Here is a 20334-nt window from a genome sequence, read left to right on the forward strand (position 1 = left end):
TTTCGCGTCCATATGATACGCACTTTTTGACGTGTAATATGCACGCACTCGACCACACCCCTAATCCTACCCAAGAGATTTACAGTGCGTAGCATATGCACGCAAAAAAACATTTTTTGGCGTATAAATAGCACGAGAAATTAAATTCGTGGTAGGCCTATAGATACGCACTTTCACGAGATTACGTTTGATAATACAAAGGGCAACGGTGTTTGTTTATAAACTGCAGCTCGGAAAAGATTACCGCGTCGCGCGTTAACATGAGTTCATATGCGCGTGCACGAAATGAAACGCGCACTTTCCAGTAAAACATCTAGACTATGGGCACCAGTCACCAGTACAATATGGGCGTGATGGCACTCCTCATTAGGCGCTCATACTTTTCAAACAAGACAGTCTCCAAGTCAGTTTAGTTACAACTCTGCAATAAAGCAAGATGGAAAGCAATCTATTGACATTGACCATATATACAGTGGTGTGAATAAGTTATTACCATGCTAAAGTTGCCTAAAAAGAGGAATAAAAAATCATCTTTTGGAAATTGATCTTAATGCCTTAATTAGAAAAATTAGGAAAAATCCAACCTTTAAGGACACCAATTTTCTTTGTGTATGAATAATGTATCATAAATAAATAAATGTTATTCCTTAAAATACAGGGTGCATAAGTCAGCCACCCCCCCCCCCCCACCCCTTTAACAGATTTTTGCTTAGGGCCCCAGGGAGGTCAGGATCGGCTCTGCTGTTGCTGCCATAAATTGATTGACAGACTGGCATTTCAATAAACTGCTGGGCTGCCATTCTACAAGTCTACCAGGCCATACTGAGGCTGGGGAACTGCCCTGCACTGAGGGGACAGACCTAGATTTAGCTGTTCGAGGTCAATCAGCGGATTTTTTTTTTTTTGTCTGGTAAGTAGCTTCTTTGAGAGCCACATTAACCCCCCTGATAAGATACAGCCTTGGCCAAGATACAGCCTTGGTCAGAAGCTAAAAGTAAATCATTTGTAATTTTAACTAGCGCAGTTTCTGTGCTATGATGCGGTCTGAATCCTGACTGAAATTTTTCATAGATATAATTTTCTTGCAAGAAAGAGCACAATTGAGCGGACACAACTTTTTCTAGTATTTTCATAGACAGTAAAAGAAATGGACACAGCGACCCCATAGAGTTCAACGGAGAAAAGTGAAGTCAAATAGAAGCACTCACTTCCTGATTGCCAAGCGCACTGCGCATGCTCAAACTGAGCTTGAAGACGTAGATGTGACGTGAGCAACCGTTCTGACAGTTGTACGTCTTCTAGTAGCTGTGCCAAGAGGAATCTGAATCATTCCCTTCCGAATCTTGCAGAGCCGGAGATCGTGAGTATTAGCTGTTCATGAGCTCGCAGCAGGAGCAACTTTATGACTCTCTATGGGCTTCTCCCTTGACTTTATGCCTCCACGTCCCCCGATTGTGTGTGAGCTTCTACATCTGTCTTTACGGTCATTTCTCTTCTATGCGACAGAGAGTCGCATGTTATGACGCAATCGTTAGCCTATTTTTACAAAAACTGCTTCTACGGGGCCACAACGTAAGATACAAGGTAATGGAGCATTTTATACATTGTCGTGTTTCTTTAGAAATAAATAATGGACAAATGGAGTCTTTAAACGTCTCAGATGTAAAGTTATTCGCTGTCAAAGTGACTCAAAAATGAATGGGAGTCAATGGAATGCTAACAGCAGGTGAAGGCTTGTTAGCCAATGGCGGCGCCCGGGGAGACTTCAGTTTCCGGCTGATGGATTACCCCCTTGAGTATTTTAGACATAAATGGACGATTTGAAATGGGTCTGTAATTTGCTAGGTTATTTGGATCTAATTGCGGTTTCTTAATGAGAGGTTTTATTACTCCCAGCTTGAATATTCTTGGAACATGACCTAAAAATAAAGACGAGTTAATAATATTGAGAAGAGGCTCTTCCACTACAGGTAACACTTCTTTCAGTAGTTTAGTGGGTATTGGATCTAGTAAACATGTTGTTGGTTTAGATGCAATGATAAGTTTATTTAGCTCTTCCTGTAGTTGTAAAGCGGTGTAGTTGTTCTTGAGGGGCGATAATTGAGGCTGAATCATAAGACACCATAAAAGATTGTACATTTACAATTGTGTTTCTGATGCTTTCTATTTTCTCAGTGAAGAAATTCATAAAATCATTACTACTACACTGTAACGGAATATTTTGTTCTGGTGATGGCTGTTTATTTGTTAGTCTAGCCACGGTGTTAAATAAAAACCTTTGGATTATTTTGGTTATTTTCTATTAGTTTGCGGAGATGCTAAACTAAAAGATGCTGCTTTTAGAGCCTTTTTATAACGTTGATTGTTGAGTTGATTGCATCCAAATGTATATATGTTTGTTTGGGCTGTTTTAAATTAAAAAATATATAATTAATATTATGTCCCGATCAGGTTTTTTTGCCCTCGAGTCCGAGTCATTTGATTTTGAGTATCTACCGATACCGAATCCCTATCCGATACTTCTATAATACATAAAAAGATCCAGGATGTTCCTCATTTTTTTATTTAATTCACCTTATTTTAACATTCAACAACTCTGTTAACAAACAGAGCACTTCTGTGAGGTAGCTTGAACAATCAAGTAATAAATAACATAAATTCTTCACTTTTGGACTTTAGTGCAACAGTAAATATATTTTAAAAAAGTCTAATATAAAAACAAATAGCACCTCAACTTAAAATACCCGGCAGGCATGTAAACAAATTAAAAATAAATAAAAGTGCCACAGTGTTTGCAAAGCCAGTAATGTGCTTTTAGGAACTGCACTCCTAACTCTTGTGCTATCTTGGCTGTGATGTCCTTCGCGCAGTCACGGGGCATTTTTTCTCTCCTCTTCAAACTCTCCTGCAGTGGGAGCTGACTCGTCTTCGGCTGGGTTGCCTGGGTAAACTCGCTGTATTGTGTCGGGTGTTTATTTTTGAGGTGCCGTATCAGGTTTGTTGTGTTAAATGTAGCCTTTTCCTTTCCACCTCTTGCAATCCCAAGTTTACATATCACACAGTTTGCTATGGCAATGTTGTTGTCATCAACTTTATAATACCTCCAGACCGCAGACACACTCGCGCTTTACGCTTCAAGCTGCTTCCGTGTTCTACTTTGCCGGCATTTAACCAATAGTGTCTCTGCAACAAAGTGATGTCATGCCGCACGCGTTGCTGTTTCTGTTTGGAGTCAAAAGGGTCTAACTCTGTGCCACTGCATAACTATAGATGTGTTAAAAAAATTAGAATATAATATACATATATATGTGTCCGAGTCCTGATCGGGAGGTAACATCCGATTCCGATCGAGTCTGAAACCACGTGATCGGATCTGGACATCCCTAATTAATATAGTTGTTTGTGGTGGTGGTGATTAGACGAGATCTGCGGCGACCAAGGGGGTAATCCAGCACCCGGAAAGCGCACCTCCCATGGGGGCAGCCATTGGTTAGCAAGCCATCACCTGGTGTTAGCATTCCATTGACTCCCATTCATTTTGGCGTCACTTTGACAGCGAATAACTTTACATCTGAGACGTTTAAAGACTCCATTTGTCCATTATTTATTTCTAAAAAAACACGACACAATGTATAAAAGGCTCCATTACCTTGTATCTTACGTTATGGCCCGTAGAAGCCGTTTTTGTAAAAATAGGCTAACGATTGCGTCATAACCACGCAACTCTCTGTCGCACAGTAGAGAAATTACCGTAGACAGGAGGAGAAGCTCACAGGCAATCGGGGGGACGCGGAGGCATAAAGTCAAGGGAGGAGCCCATAGAGAGTCATAAAGTTGATCCTGCTGCTAGCTCATGGACAGCTCCTACTCACGCTCTCCGTCTCTGCAAGATTCGGAAGGGAATGATTCAGATTCCTCTTGGCACAGCTACTAGAAGACTTACAACTGTCAGACAGGTTGCTCACGTCACATCTACGTCGTCAAGCTCAGTTTGAGCCTGTGCAGTCGCTCTAATTGACTTCACTTTTCTCTGTTGAAGTCTATGGGGTCGCTGTGTCCATTTCTTTTACTGTCTATGGCGGCGACGTCACAATCTTGTTGCATTGTGGTATATGGAGCTGCCTGAAGTGTACATATGAAGTAGACTCGCTCCCTCGGTCAAAATCAAGGGAGCGAGGGTCTGTCCATATAAACTTCCCTCGTCCACTTCACAAAGTGGAACGCACTTTAAAATGGCGGCAGAGAATCCCCCGAGGGGAAGTGTTTAGGGAAGTTTGCAAGTGCGTGTCTAAAAGTGGACTGGAACGCAGCCCAAGTAGGTATAACTGCAACCGGAAATCTCCAAAATGGGGCGTGAACTCGAAATGTGGGCAGAACCTCCAAAATGGGGCGGGGTCTCCACACGCAGAGACTTTCACCATTGGCTCTAGCTTTAGCCAATTGTCACAGAGCTCATGGCCAGTGACATTCGGACTGGAGTTTACCTCCCGCAAGCCGTCTCAGCGCAGCATGTGGGAAAGTTTTTACTCTACCAGTTTTCTAAGCACCGGGGGTGTCCCGGGGCTCGAGATTCGCAGGGAAGGAGGGGGTAGTGACGCTGAGTGCAACTAAAAAGGTCCCATTGTCCGGTGAGGTCCGGTCGGGGAGTTACGGATCTGCCCGGCTCGGCAAGCTCATATCGCATAATCTTATTAACTGCCATGCAGTCTATTTCACTGGTTAAGGTTAGGGTCAGGTGTAGGGTAGGTTTAGGGGTTAAAATTTGTTGTAGCATAGCATTGTGTAGGAAATCAGCACTGTAGAATCGGCTGTGGGGCGGAGTTTGTGCTGAACTGGATTGGTGGAAAAAAATTGCGCATGTGTCATGTGCGTATCTGCCAATGAGAGGAAGCCACGCCCTATTTTGGAGCTCCCACCCCGATTTGGAGATCTCCAGGCTCCGGTTACACCCTTCCCGTTGTCGCTTGCGCGGCGCCTTGGGTGGAAATGTGCAGATTAAGGGGCGGTAATATTATAATAAGATCCCCTTCCTACATCAGAAGGGAAGCAAAATGTGATCGGTTTATTTTTTGACATGCTTGCAGAGAAAGGCTTACCAAAACAAAGTTACTGGGTTGTCTCTTTTCACGTTTTCTGGGTTGGTAGATGCACCGGGGACCCGATTATAGCACTTAAAAGTCCGATTTTCATGATATGTCCCCTTTAAGACAACAAAATTATAAAGACATTTATTTACTGGGAGCAAGAAGTCAAAGTTCCACAGTTTCACCCTCATAATGTAACGGATGCAGAGGTGGACAGTAACAAAGTACATTTACTTGAGTACTGTTCTTAAGTACACTTTTTGAGTATCTGTACTTTACTTGAGTATTATTTTTTTCTGGAAACCTTTTACTTTAAATTCACTGCGTTTGAAAGACAAATATCATACTTTTTACTCCACTACATTTCTGTCAAGGTCCTTGAGTTGAAAGTAGCAACGTCAGTCAGGGGATGATTTTGGTTGCATCTTGGTTGGAAATGAAAGTCGTATTGACGTCAGAACCCGAGGTTGGATTGACGTTGGATTTTGGTTGGAAATGAAAGTCGGGGTGGACGTCAATCTAACGTCGGGTTCTGACGTCAAACCGATTTTAATTTTCAACAACAATACAACGTCTGTCCAACGTTGGAGATTCACATCAATCTGATGTTGGATTCTGACATCAACCTGATTTTAATTTTTAACATTGGGTTTGGTCTTCTAAATGCAAATTTTGTCATTGTTTTGGAGCACACTAGCTTATAGATAACAGTAGGGCTAACACATTCACACTAAAAGCCAAAAAACTTTAAATAGGGCACTATTTGAGGGAACCATTGTGGACATTATTGAGTGCACTTATTCAATTTCACATTCAATCCCACACTACTGGAACGGTGTTCTAGAAATAAATTTGATATTGATATGAGGGTAGGTAGGCAGGCATAGATTCAGAGGCATAAGGTACTGTAAGTATTACATACAACAATGCAACAATAATAAAACAATGCATTGACATTTACTTTTTGCTTTTGATACTTAAGTACTTTTAAAAATGAGTACTTCTGTACTTTTACTTGAGTAAAAATTGGTCCTCACAACTTTTACTTGTAACGGAGTAAAATTTGACCAGTAGTATCTGTACTTTCACTCAAGTAAGGAAGTTGTGTACTTTGTCCACCTCTGCATGTTCTGTTTTAGTGTTGTTTTCTGTTTGCTCTGTTCCCGTTTGCTTGTTCATATTACATGCCTCTTCTGCTCAGACAGCCATTTAGAAACATTTTCTTAATGGTAATATCCAGTAGTGTAATGTTTTTTTTAACAACAACATTTTACTTTCCAGCTGATGTGGCACAGAAACTTTTTCCTTAGAAGAAACTGTGTCCAAACTGCAGTATCAATCTGCAGGGATATCCTTTTGGATCTGCGCAACAGCTTTGTTGTGCATCAGGACCTTTTTGTCCTCTTCAGCTCTCTTCCTTCTCCAGGCCGTGACCCTTGGCACCTGTTTAAGGGCTGCATCAGCCACAGCCGATGGAGGAGGGAGCACAGGCAGCGATGCACATGGAGGAACTGTAAAAGACAAAGTTAAAAAAATATTTTAGACATTTGTTTAGAAATCTTACCTGACAGTTTCTGTCATAAATTACTCACCCTCATGTCGTTCCAAACCCGTAAGAATTTCGTTCATCTTCGGAACACAAATGAAGATCTTTTTGATGAAATCTGAGAGCTTTCTGTTCCTCCGTTGACAGCTACGCTACTACCCCTTTAACGCTTTAAAAAGTTCGTAAAGAGATCGTAAAACTAATCCATATGAACCAAGCGGTGTAGTAAAACATTTTTTGAAGAGAAAAGATCGCTTTATATGATGAACAGATTGCATTTAGGCTTTTATTCACATAAACATTTATCAACTCACACATCAGTTGTGGTAAACGGAAGCTCAAGTATGTTTGCTTGATGTGTGAAAACCAATGAGATTCATTCTCGTGTTAACACAGGTTCGGTTGAGTTTCTGTTTCTGTTCGCTGATCCATGTTTAAATGTGAATAAAAGCCTAAATTCAATCTGTTCATCATATAAATGATCGTGTCTCTTTAGAAAATTTGGACTAAACCGCTCGATTTATATGGATTAGTTTTACGATCTCTTTATGAACTTTTTGAAGCGTAAAGTTGTTGTTGCGTAGCTGTCAATGGAGGGACAGAAATCTCTCAGATTTAATCAATAAGATCTTCATTTGTGTTCCGAAGATGAACAAAAGTCTTATGGGTTGGGAACGACATGAGTAAATGATGACAGAATTTTTATTTTTAGGTGAACTATCCATTTTAACTTCGGAGGCCGCTGCCGACCGGTGGATTGGGGGTCTTGCGGAGAACCATTTGAGCGGCGTAAACACAAATTAATAGAATTAAAATAAATATCTGATCATTTTCCATAAAGTGGTTGCAATTTACATCTCATAGCGTCTGTAAACTGGCAACGACTGACGCATTTGTATTACATTTCGTAATAATGAAACTATTCCACTTCGTAGAGCTCCTTTATCATCCCCACAGTGGAAAATGAAACCATGGAACAGTTAAACAAAGACAATGGTTTGGCCCGACGGTGCAAAAGTGGCTTTTCTCTCCAGGCTCTCCCGGAACCGTCTCCTCCTCTCATACTACTCTCACTTACTTTCCTCCAAGGAAATCACTGTGGGCCAGTGCACAACACAATGCGCAACAATGCTGCTCTCTGAATTAACAGGATGCTGAAATCAACATTTCAAACAGTGGGGCCACAACACAAGTCCATCCCCCAACAATTAGAAATGGCCAAATTGTCCCCCCCAACATTTAATATTGATATTCTTGATACTGCTCTGCTGCACTCCTTTACGCATCACTCTATTTGTTGTTAGGATGACAAAAAAACGTTTTTAAACCTACATTTTCAGGCTGGTCGGCCTCAGCGGTCTAACAGCGCTCGTCAGGAGGGGCTTGCTGTGCACAGAGGACCAGTGCAAATTCCAACGAAACGGTGGAAGAGTGTGTGGTAAGATGTAAGTAGCTAAACATTTAATATTTGACATCTGTTTTACAATAGAAATGTTAAACGACTGACAGTTAGGCCTATATCCAGTGATGGAATGGTTTTTTGGTGGGGGTTTTTATACAAATTTTGTTGTTTTGAATTGAAAATTATGCATTTTCATGATTCATGTAATTAATAATTAAGTGACGAGACCAGACACATTTGTGTTTTTGACATAGGACATACAAATGTGAATGTATGCATGTCTTAAAACATAAATATTATTTGCAAATATTTTAAATCATGAGCGTAGCTTGTGGGAAAGATGCTACTAGATAGTTTTACAAATAATTTTCAACTCAAAACTATATATGCATATAATGTATATTTTTAACAAATTTGGAATTGTTACCCAATGTTACCAATGTTCAAGACGTGGTTACGGCCTTTCTTCTAAAACCTTGGTTCTTGGCTTTTAATATCTTAGAAGTATGATAATGTCAAGAATGTTTTATTAGTCTTTAAGTATACTAAAGAAGATTCAGAGTTATCTTTAACGATGCTTAAATCGGCTGAAGAAACATCGGGATGGTAAATGCGATCATTGCGAATACTTGCAACATTTTCTTTGCTTGGAAGCAGACCATCTCTTCCTGTTACCTCTTTGAACCCAAGTTGAAGGTGTGAAGTCTGCTGTGAGCCAGTGAGACGCTCTAATGCGAGACTGACAGGAGAAAGTCTCAGGCTACTTCTAAAACATTGGTTGCATTCTTTTTTCATATGATAATGTCAGAATGTTTTCCTGTGCTTTATATACATGGCATCTCATTCTCTTTCCCTCTTTCCTTCCCTGCCTTTCTTATTGCCCTTTTTGTAGAGGCAGTACAAATGATGTACAAAATGAAAATGTACACGTCTGATTCTCCTAAATTTGCCACATATAAAATACACATGAGATTGATGATGATTATATTACTTTTTTTTAAAGTATATATTAAAATAAGTAGTAATTGTTCATAAATAATAATTGATCAAACAGAAAAAAAGCTGACAAGCACTGCATGGCAATTAGTTTTTTTAAATTAAGTCTCAGAAATCTTAAACTGTATTTGTCGTTTTCACTCGATACAGAAAATAGTCATAAATTAACTGACGTTTAGAGAAATACAATGATTGACAAATATGATATCAGGCCATATTCACAGCTATAACTACTTCAGTTAAGTTTAGCGATACACAAGTTAGACAAGCTTTCAGTCTCAACTCTAGCATAATTTTGTTTTGAACATCGACTTTTATGATGTTTCTTTACAGTTTGATCTGTCAGATGATGCTCGAAAGGAGAAAGTTTTAGTCCTGCAATTAGGAAGCAAGAAATTCATTTATGCATAGGCGTCATTTACGGGGGGGACGGGTGGGACATGTCCCCACCACATTTTGCCAGGGTCGATTTTGTCCCCACCACTTTTGAAACATCTCGGATGTACCAATACAAGTAAAACATCTCCAGTTAACTAGCAGAGCATTCGTTTCGTTCGTTAGTTAAATAAGAGGCGATCTAGCGCTGAAATGTGTTGCTTTTTTAATCAAGTGATCATGTGCTCGTTGCCTCTGCGATCAGAGCCGCGGATAGTGTTCTGTTGTGGCTCGCGCATGCGCCGCAATGTCTTCACTCGGACGCGCGCTTCAATCCGTTGCGGAGATTCTCTATTTGTTCCGGTGAAATCGCAAAACAAAATGCAAACAAAGTGTCCCTGCTTGATATACAACCACTGATAAACATTATCGGTTTTGATGAGAAAAAAAAAAAAAACTATACGAGTGGCGTGTGGATTAGAACCGAGAACCTCCGACACGCTTGGGAAAAATTCTGCCACTCGACCATTGTAGTACATACATACATTAGGCTGATCTATGACACTAAACATATATTAGATCTCATTGTACGACCAATTAAACCCAAAGTACTATTTAACCCCCCCACCCATCACATTTTTGGTCGGACATCATCATATCTTTGTATACATTTTTATTTATTTACATCAGTAAGCTACAGGACATCGTCTTTCAAAACATGACCTGCGCGAAAGAGAAAAAAAAAATGAATGTGTCATTGTACCCAGCACTTTTGAAAATGCACTTTCGAATGGGTCTCTGTCCCCAGCACATTTCAAACCAAACTGACGCCCATGCATTTATGTAAAGAAATTTATTTAGTAACACCGTTAGTTGAGTTTTGATTTGTGGTGAGTGAAAATTAAAATACACTTTAGTGTATAATTCTCTTTTTCGCTCTGTTTTCAGGTAGGCTACTAAAGAAAAACAATAACCCAAGAAAAACATCGCAAATTTGTCAGCCAAGCCAGCGAAAACAACACATATGCATGGTAAGTGAATTTCAGTTACTTTATACATTAGCGTTAGTCAATATTTAAACAAACTAGCAGATATCGACACGAATCTATCAAATATGAGTAGGCCTAAGTGAAAAGGGAACGGAGATTCAGAATGATCATTAACTGTCAGATTAAGATACGGTTGATTAAATCGGCTGAGGAAACATTAGGATAAATGCAATCATTACATATACTTAAAACATTTTTTTGCTTGGAAACTAAATGTTTCTGTTCTGTTAAAGATGCAAAGTCAATAAATTCCAGTGAGCCGCTCTAGCGCCAGACTGCAGTGCGATGCTGCGCTCTAGCGTTAAGGCTGCGTACTGCACGCTTAAACACTGTTTTTGTCACTTGGTACAGTGTAAAATATGAATTATTACAGTAATTTCATAATTAATAATTAAGTATGTAAATCCTGAGTAGTATGAAGCTGCAGACTCGGAGACCTGCATCTACAGTCCCCCTGCACCGAGAGTCCCGCATTCTCAGACCCCTCGTTTTTCGAGACAGCGCCTCCTATCAAATTGTATCGGATAAACATGTGAAGAACATGTGAAGAACTTAAGCCAAAACGTGAGTAGGCTATCTTCAATTTTATTTAGCGAATAGTAGTAGCCTACTCGTTTGGTTTATTTTTTGATAAAACTAATTTAGCTCATCGATACAACATATGAATAGTCCATTTAATATTTGTAAAGATAGTTTGTAACAAGATTTGAGCCGTTAATGTATGTTTTTTCGCCCTCTTCCCCCCGAAAATATTTTGATAGCTAACGTTAGCCTTTAACCTTGGACTTTTTGTAGATATGTCATAAATGCTGCAGTGATTTTCACTGCCCATTTTGTGCCCCGGCCGGCCGGCCCCCATATATTTCAAACCCACAAAGTTGTCCAAAGTTCAAAAACATCTCAAGGGACACTTCAACAGAGCAGTGCAACATGAAGGTAACATTTGCAAACATCTTTTTTCTTTTTTTTTCTTTCTTTTTGAAACATCATAAGACATGTGCTATCGGGCCTATACCGTTGTAGGCTATTCCAGGGTACACCATACATCGATGGAGTCGCCCCTGCCGAACCCAGCAACATATCATTTTATGATTACGCAAAGCGACTTATAAATTAGTTTTTTTTAATGCAATTGAAGACTAAAAGTAAAGTCACGAACACAGTTTTTTCTTCCTTTTTTCTTTACAGCAAGATGATGTTTAGGTGATCATTAAATAAAGTACAGAATTGTTTATTATTGGTGTTTTGTCTATTCTGATTTGTTTTGCTTCGCATTCAAAATATAAAAAAAACAGATTTTGTAATGTTAGCATGGTAATGTTAATTAGACCATTATAGGTTGAACTGAAAGAAAAATTGGAATTTGAATAAAAAAAAATAAAAAAAAACATTGTAGCAATATAATATCACATACTATTTTTCAGAAGATAGTTCAATCTGTAATTGTATCCCTTCCATCGCAATGAGGTTTTTTTTGGCACATGCATTAAGCAGGGAACGCAAACATTTATCGGATCATTTATTTGGAGACCGTAATATTGCATCCTATTGTTTTTAACTACATTTGGATAAGCGTGCGCTGTACTCTGTGTGCGGGTGTTATACGATCTTTCGAACAGCAGGAGGCGCTGTGTTCGAAAAACGAGGGTTCTGAGAATGCGGGACTCACGGTGGGGGACTGTAGATGCAGGCTCCGAGTCTGCAGCTTCATAATATTGGTCATCCTTGCGCTATGGCGAAACGGATCTTAGGGTGAATTGTTGCAAATTGTTTCACCCGTCACCGCCATAGACATTAAAAGAAAGGTCACCGCTCACGGTTTGGTCGACGGACGAACTGTTTCACCAAGTCCCGCCTCTGCTCCCCTCGCCTCATTGGCCGGCCGACGAATTGTTTCAGAGACGCTCGTTCCTCCCATTGGCCGGGAGCCCCGCCTCGGCTCCCATTGGCCGAGGCCAGGGCGCCGGCGCCTCGCCGAGTCGGACGTCATTCACTCTTGTCAAAATCCCGATTTTCCCCGAAATAACGCTCCCTTGCTGTTTTACTCGATTTAACACAACATTAAACACAAACGTTTTTTTAAAAACGCCACCATTTTCTGTACACTGTATTGTGGCTGTATTTAAAATAAGCATAATAGACATTTTATCAATGTGTACTGCATGCAGAATAGGCGGGAGGGGGAAAATGGGCTAAATTTAATATATCGAGCAGTTCATAAACTTGCGATGAGGTTTGCCCGCCTAAAACTTATAATTCGGCATAGTTTCATTCATGATTTTTATCGACACCCAGTAAATATGCTGGTTTTCTTTCTTTTAAATATGTCCAATGCATGCAGAAGAGGCGTGAGGGGGAAAATGGGCTAAAATTAATATATCGAGCAGTTCATAAACTTGCGATGACGTTTGCCCGCCTAAAACTTATAATTCGGCATAGTTTCATTCATGATTTTTATCGACACCCCGTAAATGTGCTGGTTTTCTTTCTTTTAACTATGTGCAATGCATGCAGAAGAGGGGGAGACTAACAACTTAAGTTATATAATTCGGTATAAAATGTACAGTTTCATTCATGATTTTTTATCGACGACAGCCAGTAAATCAACTTCTTTAAAAAAAATATATATAACGTTAATGCATGCAGAATTCTTCTGATGAGCGTTCGTTTGACCCTTCACTCACTTTATGTCAGTTTTATGATCAGAATAATTAACAACTATGAAAAAAGAAAACGAAATTCGTTTAAAATAATAAAAATATATAACTAAAAAGAAAAAAATGTGCACTAATGCCCCCGATTGATGTAGATAATGTAAATTTTTCCATGAATATTTATTTTGTGTATGAGGTTTTCAGTCAATTGTTTGTCATTGCTTTACTGTTGCAGGATGGAAAGCACACCCAACCTGCGTATGGAGGCTGGAGAGCTGGTGCTGAGGCCTTCTAAGCGGGCAGCCACTGTGGAGAAAGTTCACCTTTCTCAAGTGGCTAAAGGGGTGCCCTTTGTCCCAAAGTACCCTGTGCTGGGGGAGGCCAAGGTCAGGGTCATTCAAGGTGGAGGGAATCCCTTTGATGACCTGCTGGTGGCAAGTCAAAGTGCCATCCAGTTTGGTCAATACAGAGGGAAACCCTTCAAATGGATGCTGGAGAATGACCTTGGCTACTCCCTCATGGTCCTGTCTGGGCATCAGCGGGAGCGTGAGGCTGGCAGATTGGACAGAGGTGCCCTCATGGCTAATAAGGATGCCTTTCTCCAGTATGCCTGCACGATTTGAGATGGTTGCAGAAGCCATCAAAGTGCGCAGGCAGAGAGAGGGTACGCTACCTGGCTGTGAGGGTGACTGTCTGGTGGGCTTTGGGGTCCACAAGAAGAGCACCTACAAGGAGCTCTATGAGGCTACGGACAGGGAGAGGAAAAGGTAATATGTGCTTCTGTTTGCTTGTTAATTGTATTGCTGTTTTGTATTTATTTTACTCTTATCATGTACACTATTGTGTATCTTATGTAGCTATGTGGAGTTCATCCGGAACAAGGGCACCAGTACAGGCAGCAAGATGGATGCCTTGAAAAGATACATCTTGCTGAGGGACCAGCAGAGGAAAAAAAGCCATCTTCTGCATCCCAGCTTGCTGTCCCGCATCCTTCGCGTTCGGCTTCTCCTCCTCCCAGCCAAAGCTCCCATTCCCAGCCAGCCACAGCACACGGTGAGTTTTTAGATCTGTAAGTGGTGTAATTCTATGGATGTTCTAATGAAATTATGAATAACATTGCAATTTTTCTGCCCTCAGAGCCAACAGATGAAGATCTGCTGGCTTCAGCCATGGAGGTGGAGCCACAGGGTGAGTGTTTTGTTTTCTTTTGTGTGTAAAAAAAAAAAACAAGATACTCACCTGATCATATGTGATCACTAATACATTTACTAACATCATATAGCATTGTTATGTAACCACAAATGTCTTCAAATTATGAAATCATTTAGTACTAATTACAAAATTAAAATGATGTGTTCTTCACAGTACTTGCACCACCACCTTCAACGCCGATCCGCTCACCTCGCTTAGAGCAAAGAGCCGCTCAAAGGCTGGTGTCAGCAGCTTCTGAGGTACAGTTTTCACACCAGAAGTTTACATATATATATATATATATATATATATATATATATATTATAAATGAATAATAATACATATGTATATATTATAGTCATTTTGTTTTTATTCAAATATAACATATTTTTGTGTGTGTATAGGTTGTTCTCCCTGAGGCCTGGAAGCACTCCCTTCCAAAAGAACAACACGAGTGGATCGGCCGCTCCCTCTTCCGGCGCCAGGGTGGAAGGGCAGCGCTGACAGATAACCTGCAGATGTGGTGGTACCCTCCCCAGCCACGCCTGCAGTATCATCAGCCTCCAGTGTCGCCGGACGTGTTCTTCACCTGGCCGCTGTGTTTGTGGATGCCCTACAGGATGTGGTCCTACAAGCTGATCTGCAGCTCGCCAGACTGCAGACGGTCTGGTCAGCGACTGACATCATGTGGGCTCTACAAGACAGCGAGGCGGGTGCTGAATTTACACGGCTGGTATTTTCTGGCAACAGAATACCTGGAGTGTCAGCGCTGCCACAAGAAGCTGGCCGCGTGGTCCTATGATATCCTGGACCAGCTGGATCCGGCTCACCGCAGGATGTTCCCAGCCATCCTCACTTACCGGTGAGTCATGAAAAAATTATTCTTATTTCAGGTGCAATTAACTACTAACTGCTGTAATGGTAATAATGTAACTTAAACGACTTAAAAATAATATTTTTGTCAGTACTTTTTCAAAATTAATTACACGTAATTTGTACACAAAACAAGCATTATCTTGCTTTTGTAGTTTTTCACTGTGTCTGCCAGTCGAGGTTCTATACAAAATGTGTGAACGACCCACCCCCATTGATCTTTGCTTGACCTTTCAAAGGTGTCAAACTCAGAACAATAACATTCCAACACCTTGAGACAACTAGCCTGACAGCTGAGGTTCTATTCAAGATGTGTTAACGGCCCCCCATTGAGCCTTGCTTGACCTTCGATAGATGTCAGACTTAAAATAAAAATATCAAAGTCTGTACAGTTTTTTATCTTTTTCTATGGGAAACATCGCACCTGTCCTCTGCTCTGAAAAAAAAACAAAAACAATTCAAAGGAACTGTAATAAACTTTGCCTTTGTCTGTGTGTTTTAACAGGTTCTCTTGTGATATGCATGTGGCAAAGTTGATGAGGGAGCGCTCTCTCAGCAACAGCGTCTCTATGCTGTAACACAGGCTAGTGAGGAATGGATGGAGAGGTCTCTGCAATACCTCTCTGTGTGTGACCGGTTCCAGGGCACCACCACACAAGCCCATCTCACCTCCACCACCCATGCCGCCTGTACCGCCCGCCAAGTGGCTCCTCTCTGTCCACGCAAAGGATATCCGGTCCCGATATGGTGAGCTCAAAGCCAGGGTCACCTCTGTCTTTGGGTCCATCCTGAAGATGGACTCCACAAAAAAGGTAACATATTAATAAAATATTAGATACACCCAAATGTGTATGTACAGGTGTATATAAATATTCTTTAGGTTATCTGTACTGAATTTTCTGTTTTTCAACAATAGGTGGGCAAAAAACTGGCGGGAGCCGCAGCTGGGACCGCAGCCTGGGTCACCAATGTGGGCAATGAGCACGGACAGGTCCTCATGTCTGTGCTCACCTCACATGAGGGTCAGGGACTGCTGCCCATGACCACAGGCCTGGTGAAAAGGTACGAGGCGGCTGGTGTCGCTCCCCCTACACTCCTTTATGTGGACAGAGACTGCTGCTCTTCTGTGGGCACATCAAGAGGAGGTGCCATGTTCAGCGGCTGGAGTGACGTGGTGGTACGTCTTGATGTGTGGCACTTCATGCGGCTCTTCGCCGCAGGTCTGCACACTGACAGCCACCCGCTCTACGGTCTGTTCATGGCGAAGCTCTCCGCCTGCATTTTTGTCTGGGACGAGGGAGATGTGGCTCTGCTGAGGGAGGCAAAAATGAGGGAGCTGGAGCAACAGCAGGGCATCAGAGGCCTCACTGATGACCAGCTAACCAGCAGGCTCACCTCCAGATAGTTGGCGCTGCACTGTCGCCGCTGCACACGTGGCGTGGAGGAGACAGAGCAGCTGATCGGTGAGTTGCTGGAGGCCTTCAAGGACGCCAGGGAAACCATGGGCATCCCCTTGGTGGACCAGGAAAGGATGAACGTCATCTGGGACACCCAAAGACGTTATCTTCCCTGCATCCAGGACCCCACTGGTGTGCAGCTGTACACCCAGACAGGAAGTATGACAAAGGGAGGGCTCATACTTACTGTCTACCGCTGCGCTTGGGGTTCCACTTTCCTGGAGTCCTTCCACAACCACCTCAACCGCTTCATACCCGGTAAGATTACACACATCCACCTCAATGTGTATTTTTTGTGATGGTCTGTTTCATATCTTTTGTAATTATAAATTAGTGTTTATGTTTCCTTTTTTTAAAATCAGGAACGAGCGCTAACCTGGAAAATTTCCAGGCTTATCTGCTTGAGGGTTTGGAGCGGTGGAACGAGGACCGCGCTGCTGCTGCTGCTACTGCAATGGACGAGACACCGTCGCCCCGGCGCTGCTACAGTGCCTCGCTCCAGCACAGCCTCAATGAGCTCAGTCAGCGTGTTCTTGGCTGTAGTCTTGTACAAGACTATTCAAAGCCAGCAGAGTACACGGGTATGTGTCTATAAAGCCATGTTTTGTTGTTTTCTTTGTAATGCACAGGTGTCTGTTTTAAAACCTTGTTTTCTATTTAACTATCTGTTTTGTCAGGCGAGCTCATCGGGGTTGAGTACCTGTGCTCGCAGCAGTCCTGGGAGTTCAGGGAGAACTTTGGGCGGGACCCAGATGCCCCCGACAGAATCCCAGACGACTTGGGGGATGTAGAAGATGAGGGATTTGGGGATGAGCCAGAGGACCAGGACCACACACCATCTCCCCTCTCTCTTTGGTGTCCACCAAGGAAGCTGTACGCTTGTCTCGGGATTCACCGTCACCCTCTCTGTCCTCCCAGGACCTGCCACCTGAGCCCCAAGAAGATGTATGTATGCATGCAAGCATCCCTTGCCATGCCATCATATGGAGGACTTTTTTTCATCCATACTAACTTCTTCTTTCTTCTTGTTAGGTGTGCAGAGGACCAGATGGGACACCAGGTTATGATAGAGTGGTGGACCTGGCCAGGTACCTTGTTAAACTCCGAGAAAAGCTGTGTGTCTCAGATAGGGAAGCCACTGGCATTGTTCGGCTGTGGGACAGACTGCCAAACAGTGACAAACAGGGTGTTTCCTATCCGCCGAGACACAAGGAGAGACTTTTACAAGGCAGGTTCAAGGCCACCCACTCCAAAACCACCTGTCATGGAAAGGAGAGCCTGAAGCGGTAAGTTAAATATTTGCACACAGAACTTTAATAATTTAAATGACTATATGCTTTATAATTCCCTATTTTATTTTACAGGTGTGTGCTGGGGCAGGGGTCGGGTCCTGCACAATGGCCCAATATTAGTCGAGTTGTAGAGGCAGTATGTCTGGAGCTTCGCTCCATTCATCCAGCGGGGAAGGTGAAGTGGGGCGTTTCACTGAAGGCTGGTGGGGAACTGCCCAGCTCTGAGGGGACGGGCAAATATTCAGCTGTTCGAGGTCAATCAGCGGACGCTTTCTGTCTGGTAAGTAGTTTCTTTTTAAAGCCAGCTATAAAAGGAATTTTACAATTCTCATATTCTGTTCATCCTATTAATTGTGCCATTTTAAACAGGTACAACAACTACAGGAAGAAGCTGGAAGCAGACGTGCTGGCTCTGAGTGTGCCCTTACCTCAGATCCGCATGGTGTCTCACACCCTTCTTCCTGTAGCCAAACAGAAGACGTCAGTGCCCGCTGCACCTCAATCAGCACTTCCACCTTTCCCCTTTGTTGTTAACCCTGACCTGTCAGGTCAGGCAGTACGACGTAGGCAGCGACATCCTCCTCCCCCCGCATCAGCACCCGTCCTGTCTGCTCCGGCGTCACTCTCTGCTCCACCGCCGGCGTCCCTCTCTGCTCCACCGCCAGCGTCCCTCTCTGCTCCACCGCCAGCGTCACTCTCTGCTCCACCGCCGGCGTCACTCTCTGCTCCACCGCCGGCGTCCCTCTCTGCTCCACCGCCAGCGTCCCTCTCTGCTCCACCGCCAGCGTCCCTCTCTGCTCCACCGCCAGCGTCACTCTCTGCTCCACCGCCAGCGTCACTCTCTGCTCCACCGCCAGCTTCCCTCTCTGCTCCACCGCCAGCGTCACTCTCTGCTCCACCGCCCGCTTCACTCTCTGCTCCACCGCCAGCGTCACTCTCTGCTCCACCGCCCGCTTCACTCTCTGCTCCACCGCCAGCGTCACTCTCTGCTCCACCGCCCGCGTCACTCTCTGCTCCACCGCCAGCGTCACTCTCTGCTCCACCGCCAGCGTCACTCTCTGCTCCACCGCCAGCGTCACTCTCTGCTCCACCGCCCGCGTCACTCTCTGCTCCACCGCCAGCGTCACTCTCTGCTCCACCGCCCGCGTCACTCTCTGCTCCACCGCCAGCGTCACTCTCTGCTCCACCGCCAGCTTCCCTCTCTGCTCCACCGCCAGCGTCACTCTCTACTCCACCGCCAGCGTCACTCTCTGCTCCACCGCCAGCGTCACTCTCTGCTCCACCGCCAGCGTCACTCTCTGCTCCACCGCCAGCTTCCCTCTCTGCTCCACCGCCAGCGTCACTCTCTACTCCACCGCCAGCGTCACTCTCTGCTCCACCGCCAGCATCACTCTCTGCTCCACCGCCAGCGTCACTCTCTGCTCCACCGCCAGCATCCCTCTCTGCTCCACCGCCAGCGTCACTCTCTGCTCCACCGCCAGCGTCACTCTCTGCTCCACCGCCAGCATCCCTCTCTGCTCCACCGCCAGCGTCACTCTCTGCTCCACCGCCAGCGTCACTCTCTGCTCCACCGCCGGCGTCACTCTCTGCTCCATCTTTGAGCAGAACAACTTTGTGGAGGAAGAGAGGCAGAAGAGTTTTTAGCCCAGAAGCAAGGGCTGCCCCCTCCACAACAACGTGAAAGAAAAGATTACACATGCAGTCGATGTGGGCAGCCCAGAAAAAAAGAGTTTGGGCACACCAGGGTGGGCAGCTTCTTCTTCTGTGCCACAGCAGAGGGAAAGACTGTAGAAGAGTGGCTGCAGGAGAGGAGAAATGCTTCACTGTAAATAGTTATTTGTGTAAATATTGTAAATGTCCTGTTTCTTCCTATTAAGGAATATTTATTTGCACTTAATAAAGAGCATGTAATTATTCCAAAACGATTGTTCTTTATTTCAAAAGGTTTATCTGCCTACATAACAGTCATATAAATTGTCCTTAATAATAATTATTTATTTTAGAACATTTAACGACTGTTCTTTTATTTGAGAACATTTCTTTGCATTCCATAAATCCCATGGTAATATATCAAAATCTTATTTAAGGTTTATCTGCCTTCATGAGTCATGTAAATTTCCCTAAATTATATATTTTTTTTTTACTTTTTTTTTTACACATTTATTTGCCTTCATAAAAACCATGAAACAGTCCTTCTTTATTTCAGAATGCTTCTCTGTTAATAGGCCATGTTTGACCTATATATATAATATATGCACGTATATATTATTACATTTATACGTATTTGTTGTACTTATACAGATTTAAATTAAAAACATGGGTAGGGGTCCCACAGTTAAGGCCATGTTAATAGTCATAAAATACTGTTCTTTATTTTAGAATGTTAATCTGCCTTCACAAAGGCCATGTTAACAG

This window comes from Rhinichthys klamathensis, unplaced genomic scaffold, assembly GCF_029890125.1.
Source record: "Rhinichthys klamathensis goyatoka isolate OS25496 unplaced genomic scaffold, OSU_Roscu_1.1 h1tg000046l_1, whole genome shotgun sequence".
Classification (NCBI taxonomy): domain Eukaryota; kingdom Metazoa; phylum Chordata; class Actinopteri; order Cypriniformes; family Leuciscidae; genus Rhinichthys; species Rhinichthys klamathensis.